Here is a 7,438-nt window from a genome sequence, read left to right as displayed (position 1 = left end):
CCCATCTAATTGCCATGAAGTGATGGAACTGGATGCCATGATCTTAGTTTTCTGAATGTTGAGTTTTAAGCCAACTTTTTCACTCTCCTCTTTCATCAAGTGGCTCTTTAGTTTTTCGCTTTCTGCCATAAGGGTCGTGTCATCTGCATATCTGAGGTTATTGATATTTCTCCTGGCAATCTTGATTTCAGCTTGTGCTTCATCCAGCCTGGCATTTTACATGATGTACTCTGCATATAAATTAAATAAGCAGGGTGACAGTATACAGCCTTGATGTACTCCTTTCCTGATTTGGAACCAGTCTGTTGTTCCATATCCAGTTCTAACTGTTGACCTTAATACAGATTTCTTAGGAGGTAGGTCAGGTGGTCTGGTGCCGGGGTCCAGCCCCGGTGGATCCAGGGAATTCAAAGCAGGGACGGCGTCGGCGAGGATCAGGAAACAACTGCTTAATTAAACATTTATTAAGGATATAAAGAGTGGTGAAATAAGGATAGCTCAGCGAAGAGATTCAGTGAAGAAAAGAGGCTGAATAAAATTCCAAAGCAGGAAATTTACGTCACCTACGAAGGCCGCAGGCGTCCTCCCGTTCTCCCGAAGGAGAGGAGACACTAAGGCCTCCCTGGTCAGATCTTAGAAGCCCAGGCAAAATTAGTAGGCTTGACGAGCTTCCCTGCCTCAGAGGAAAAGTTCAGCTAGAGGGTGAAATAAAGAACGACATGGGGAAAAAAAAAAAAAAAGAACGACATGGGAAGACCAAATTTCAGGACATACTTTATTTTCCAAAGTAGTCTTATACCTTAAGTTGTGCATAGAGGATAATGGGGGAAGGGGTAGAGTCATGCAAGGACAGCAGTTACTGATCCTTATCGAAGCCAGGCTTTCAACTTATCATATGCAAAAGTTTAGGTGATTTACATCATCTTCTGGCCAGGAGGCCTGTTAACATTTTAAGAAACTTATTTTTCTCTAAAGGTGATTATTCTAAAGTCAGGCGCCAGCCTCCAAAAAGCACTGGATAAAGTTGCATTCCTATAGGGCAAAGGTGAGGTGGGCTCAATCAAGAAAAGAATTAACTCAAGGGTCCAAGATTACAAACATTGAGGCTACTACTTACATTTCTATACACCCATTATATCAAGCAATACACTGCCAAGGACACAGTAGGTAAGGGATATGGAGACTTAGCAGCAAACATTGGCCTAACAAGTGAAAAACCCTTCACCAATACAATTTCTAATCAATCTTTTAACTACTCAAAGGAATCTGTGTTTAGACAGTTTAGAACATCTCATGCCTCTCACAGTTGGGAGGCTCTGAACAATCATATGTGGCCGGAAAAACCTATTCAGGCAGGCTAGAGGATTTTCAAAGGAGTTTGTAGGTTGAAACACTGTCACACCCAGGAATTATTAACTGGAGCTGTAAGCTAACTCTTGTTTCAGAGAGAGGTAGTGGGGGACAGCCCCCCGTAAAGTCTGAGGTGTAGGTGAAAGCACAAAGCAGAAAGTAGGCAGGGGTACTCTTTCTGCCCCCTTCTGATGCCTATGTCAGAAGCTTTCTCTATCTCCTTTATACTTTAATACAACTTTATTACACAAAAGCTCTGAGCGATCAAGCCTCGTCTCTGGCCCCGGATTGAATTCTTCTCCTCCGGGGGCCAAGAATCCTGGTGTATTCGCGTGATTCAACAACAACCTTTCATTATGAAAGATGGCCTCCTGATACATAAGCAAACCCTGTTAAGACAAATATACACACATACACACCCAGAGGACACTGTACAGAAATGTTTATAGCAGCATTTTTGCTAAGAGCCCAACCTTCAAACTATACCCAAATGCCCATTAAAAGTTAAGTGGATGTTATGCTACATCCACACAATGAACTACAGCAGTGATACTCATCAGTCTATCACTATATATAGTTACATGGATTAATTTTACAAACACGAAGTAAAGCCACTCAAAGGAGAAAATATATGGTTTGATTAATAAAGCAACAACAAAAAAAAAGAAAGTAGGCAGACTCTGGTTTTGGGGGTAGATGCTCGAGAATTTCCAGGGAGACTCCTGAGGCTTGATCCCGCCTTTGCGTATGCCAAGCCTCCTTCCTCATGACCTTTGCCACGGGCGGAGCTCGCTCCCCGAAGTCTGGTATTCCCATCTCTTTAAGAATTTTCCACATTTTTTTGTGATCCACAAAGTCAAAGGCTTTGGCGTAGTTAATAAAGCAAAAGTAGATATTATTCTGGAACTCTTGCTTTTTCGATGACCCAACCTGCAGCTCCTTCATTGGAAGGTGGATTCTTTACCACTGGCCCATCAGGGAAGTCCCTATATTTTAAGTTTTTGTTTAAGTTCCTGTCAACTGACTGTGACTTTGTGGGTGCACTACCCTTTGGTTCTGTCACCGTGTGTTTCATAGTGAGAGTCAGTCAGTTCAGTCAGTTCAGTCGCTCAGTCGTATCCAGCTCTTTGCGACCCCATGAACCACAGCACGCCAGGCCTCCCAGTTCATCACCAACTGCTGAAGTCTACCCAAACCCAGGTCCACTGAGTCAGTGATGCCATCCAACCATCTTATACTCTATCGTCCCCTTCTCCTCCTGCCCTCAATCTTTCCCAGCATCAGGGTCTTTTCAAATGAGTCAGCTCTTTGCATCAGGTGGCCAAAGTATTGGAGTTTCAGCTTCAACATCAGTCCTTCCAGTGAACACTCAGGACTGATCTCTTTTAGGATAGACTGGTTGGATCTCCTTGCAGTCCAAGGGACTCTCAAGAGCCTTCTCCAACACCACAGTTCAAAAACATCAATTCTTTGGCGCTCAGCTTTCTTTATAGTCCAACTCTCACATCTATACATGACTACTGGAAAAACCATAGCCTTGACTAGATGGACCTTTGTTGACAAAGATGCAAAACTGTGTGTGTGTGGGGTGAACATGGTGCATTTCTGTGACCATGTGTGTGATTGTGTTACTGTGTGTGACATTTGTGATGCTGTGCAAATGTGCTATAATAGAAAGTGACTGATGGAGAGTGGAGGAAGGGTGTGGTATGATAGTGCATGAGAAATGGTGAGGACTAGGCTAATGGATGTAGGTTTGTGCAAGGAATTCTGCTCAGTGGTATATGATTAGAAAGCACCTACTGTGTGCCAGATGCTGTTGCTGTATGTTGTACTGGGATAGACCTAGAAGAAAAATTAACTTTAAAAATGGAAAATAAAAAATCAGAGTAGAAGGGCAAATTCAAGAGGCCTATAATATGTGTATTTAGATAACAAACAGATATCTGGATCAACACAAAACAGTGAAGAGCACCAAAGATGGGAACTACAGGGTTAACACACAACACTATTTCCTTTTTTCGTATTTATTTATTTATTTAGGCTGCCCCATGTTTTTGTTATGGCATGTGGGATCTAGTTCCCTGACCTGGAATTGAACCCTCACCCCTGCATTGGGATCTCAGAGTCTTAGCCACTGGACTACCAGAGAAGTCCCAGTATTTTATTATTTAATTCTTGCCAAAATACAAAGTACTATTTAAGCAAAAATAAAAACAGTGTAGTCACGGTTTTATATATTCTTAATACATAAATTAACAGATATAGAAGCAAATTGTATGACAATAATAGCACAAAGGCCAGAAGAGAAGTAAATAGAAATAAACTATTGTAAAGTTTCCAGTATTCTATGGGGAGTAATGTAATATCCCCCATGCAATTTCCATTTTGTGTCAATCAAAACATACCATTGGCCCTGATTTAGTTTTTTAAAAAGTGGTATATTTATGCATACACCAGTTACTGTATATATAATAAAGGAATGGGGAAGAGGAAAATGAAAGACTAGAGAAAACTGTACTGCAGTAGTCAGGATATAGTAGAACCAAATTGCATTTTTCTAATTGAGAATGTCCTCTTGGTAGGTAGGAACAGAATTTTGGAGTAAAGTAGCAGGATTCCGTTTTAGTAGACACCTCTCTGTTGCTGGAACATACCAATTATATCTTCATCCTTCATTTCCAACTGTGTAGGTGAGTATGTCTCACTGATTGGCTGCCCATCAAATCGTATTCTGATCTGCCTTATTGACAAACTCAGTCATTCACTATAGACTTTCATTAGTTTACTAAGTGGTTGTATGCCTCTTAATCCTTTTAAAAAATACTTATCTGTTTATTTGGCTGCATCAGGATTTAGTTGTGGGCAAATGAACTTTTTAGTTGTGGCTGGCGGGCTTAGTTGCTCCACAGCATATGGGATCTTAGTTCCCTAACCAGGGATCAAACCTTCATCCTTTCCATTGCAAGGCAGATTCTTAACCACTGGACCACCAGGGAAGTCCCTATGCTTCTTAAAGTGCACCACCTGCCACCTTCAAATTAATATGATCATTGTTCTCAGCCTTGACTCCCCACTTGGCCTTTTTGTCAGCCATGCCAAGAACTAATCTCCTCAGCTGCTGCTTCACTGGATCCACACCAAACACACACACAAGCGGCAACAGGAGCAGCAGCAGAAGCTGCTCGTAGCTTTGAGCTTCACTCCTTCTTCTTTTTCTTATATCCCCAAGCTAGGCAAACTCAGGTGCTCTCTCCTTTGACACTAGCAGGTGATTTAAACTACACAAGCCTCTGCCATAAACACTCCAAGCCAGTTTCCTTTCCTTGCTTTCACAAGCCATTTGCAGACTTTCTTGGGATGCCTGCTTTGCTTTTCCTAGAAAGCTTCATTGTGTGACTGAGAAAATGTTCATTTCTTCTTGGTGTTTGTGTGCAGCCTCATCCGTCTCAATATCCTAACCAAATTTGGGGTTGGGATCCATTCTGTATTTGCCAATTTTAATAGGAATAGACACCAATGTCTTTTTTCATAGCTGACATAATCATCTCCGTAGAAAATGCAGTGAAACCTCTAAATACTCTAGTAGAAATACTAAGTGAGTTTAGCAAGGTATCAAGCTACAAGTTACAAAAATCAATTTTATTTCTTATATATAGTTGGAAATTGAAATTTGAAAAAATACCAATTAAAATGCATCAAAACCTCTGAAATACTTAGGGGTAGACCTGACAAAAGATTTTGTTACCTGTACATTAAAAATACAAAACATTACTGAGAGGAATTTAAGAAGAGATATATTATGTTCATATTGTGTTGCATAGTTATGAGATTCACCATTATAAAGATGTCAGTTCTCCCCAAATTATCTATATACTGAATATAATCTCAGTGAAAATGCCAGATAGATTTTTTAGCGAATGAACAAATTCCTTCTAAAACTCTTCTTGGTGTTTGAAATTAAAAAAAAAAAATTGTGTATGAATGTATCTAGCAGCTTTAGTTGTAACAGACAAAAGTTGGAAAAGCCCATATGTCCTTCCATGAGTGAATGGCTAAACAAACTGTAGTATGTTCACATGGAATTCTACTCAGCAATAAAAAGGAATGAATTACACATATAACAACATGTATGAATCTCCAGGGAATCATGCTGAGTGAAAAAGTCAGTACTCCAATTACATACTTTATAATGTATATACAATATATAATGTATATATACATTATATCAGGCTTCCCTGGTGGCTCAGAGGTTAAAGCGTCTGCCTGCAATGTGGGCGACCCGGGTTCGATCCCTGGGTCGGGAAGATCCCCTGGAGAAGGAAATGGCAACCCACTCCAGTACTCTTGCCTGGAGAATCCCATGGAGGGAGGAGCCTGGTAGACTACAGTCCATGGGGTCGCAAAGAGTCGGACACGACTGAGCGACTTAACTCACTCACTCATACATTATATAATATATAATGTATAATGTCACTTATGTAACATTCTTGAAAGGTAAAATTACAGAAAGGGAGAACAGATTAGGGTTGCCAGGTCTTACGGAGAGGGTTTCGGGAAAGAGAGAAGTGGGTGTGGCTATAGAAGGACAACATGAAAGATTCTTATGATGATGGAAGTGTGTTGAGAGTATCAATGTCAACGTTCTGATTCTGTGTATAGTATTGCAAGATGTTACCACTGGGGGAAATTGGATAAAAGGTATCTGGGATCTCCCTGAATTATTTCTTAAAACTACATGAGAATCCAGAATACTGGAGTGCGTTGCCATTTCCTCCTCCAGGGGATCTTCCTGACCCAGGGATCTAACTCTAACAATCTCTTGCATTGGCAGGTGGATTCTTTACCACTGCGCCACCTGAGAAATATTCTTGCCTGAAGAATCCTATGGAGAGAGGAGCCTGGCGGGCTATAGTCCATGGGGTCACAAAAGAACTGGACACAACTGAGAGTGTTCGTGCGCGCGCGCACACACACACACACACACACGAGAATCCAGAATTACTTCCAAACAAAAAGTTAAAATTTAAGAAAGTTAGGCCAAAAGGAAACAAATTCTAAGGTGGTAGAACAAAACCCAACTGCTTTATAAATGTAAATTTACTAAATATGTCAAAGAGTAAGACTGCCATTTATTTTAAAAATAAATATTTAATGAGACATACTTCAAAAATAAAACAGTTAAAAGAAAAAGTATAGAAAAAGATAATGCACTAGCCAAAAGAAGCATGGTGAAGCTATAGTAATATCAAAACAGACTAAGACAAAAACCAATATTATAAATAAAGGGTAAATTGCATAATTTCTTTTTTTTCCATAATTTCTTTTTAAAAAGTATTTATATTTGGCTATGCTGGATCTTTGTTGAGGCATGTAGGAGCTAGTTCTCTGACCAGGGATCGAACCCAGGTCCCCTGCATTGGGAGCACAATATCCTACCCACTGGACCACCAGGGAAGTCACAAATTACATAATTTCTTATTGGATCAATTTAACAGGAAGCTAGTACAACTCTAAATATGTATCATCAACAAGAGAGCTTTAAAATATATAAAGCAAAGCTTTACAGAAATAAAAGGAGAAATGGACAAATCTACAAGTATAAAAAATGAAATCAGGAAGCTGGATGGCCATAGAACCAGCTCTGTTCTCTCCTCATCTTTTAACAAAATAATTAGCAAAAAACAACTCATACAGGTGACAGAAGAAATGTACTGCTGGTAAACACACTTGAGACAAATAATTAAGACTTATTTAGAGGACATGTTCTCTCTATGCAGTGTTTAGGAGTCTCTTTACCCTATCTGGGGCTTCCCTGGTGGCTCAGAGGTTAAAGTGTCTGCCTGCAATGTGGGAGACCTGGGTTCAATCCCAGGGTTGGGAAGATCCCCTGGAGAAGGAAATGGCAACCCACTCCCATATTCTTGCCTGGAGAATCCCATAGACGGAGGAGCCTGGTAGGCTGCAGTCCATGGGGTCGCAAAGAGTCGAACACGACTGAGCGACTTCACTTTTCTTTCACTTTACCCTATCCAGAAAGAGATTCACACTATTCTGAAACAGTGCTGGTTATCATCTAGTGAAATGA

General features: G+C 40.4%; 1 pseudogene; it reads right to left on the bottom strand.

Annotated features, from left to right (window-relative positions):
• Positions 1–3,884: 3,884 nt before the first annotated feature.
• Positions 3,885–4,990, bottom strand: LOC109572411 (small ubiquitin-related modifier 2-like; annotated as a pseudogene).
• Between the last annotated feature and the right edge of the window lie 2,448 nt (positions 4,991–7,438).

The sequence above is a fragment of the Bos indicus genome, chromosome 18 (assembly GCF_029378745.1).
Source record: "Bos indicus isolate NIAB-ARS_2022 breed Sahiwal x Tharparkar chromosome 18, NIAB-ARS_B.indTharparkar_mat_pri_1.0, whole genome shotgun sequence".
NCBI classification, from domain to species: domain Eukaryota; kingdom Metazoa; phylum Chordata; class Mammalia; order Artiodactyla; family Bovidae; genus Bos; species Bos indicus.
The sequence above is the reverse complement of the archived record's forward strand: the minus strand, read 5'-3'. Positions and strand labels throughout refer to the sequence as shown.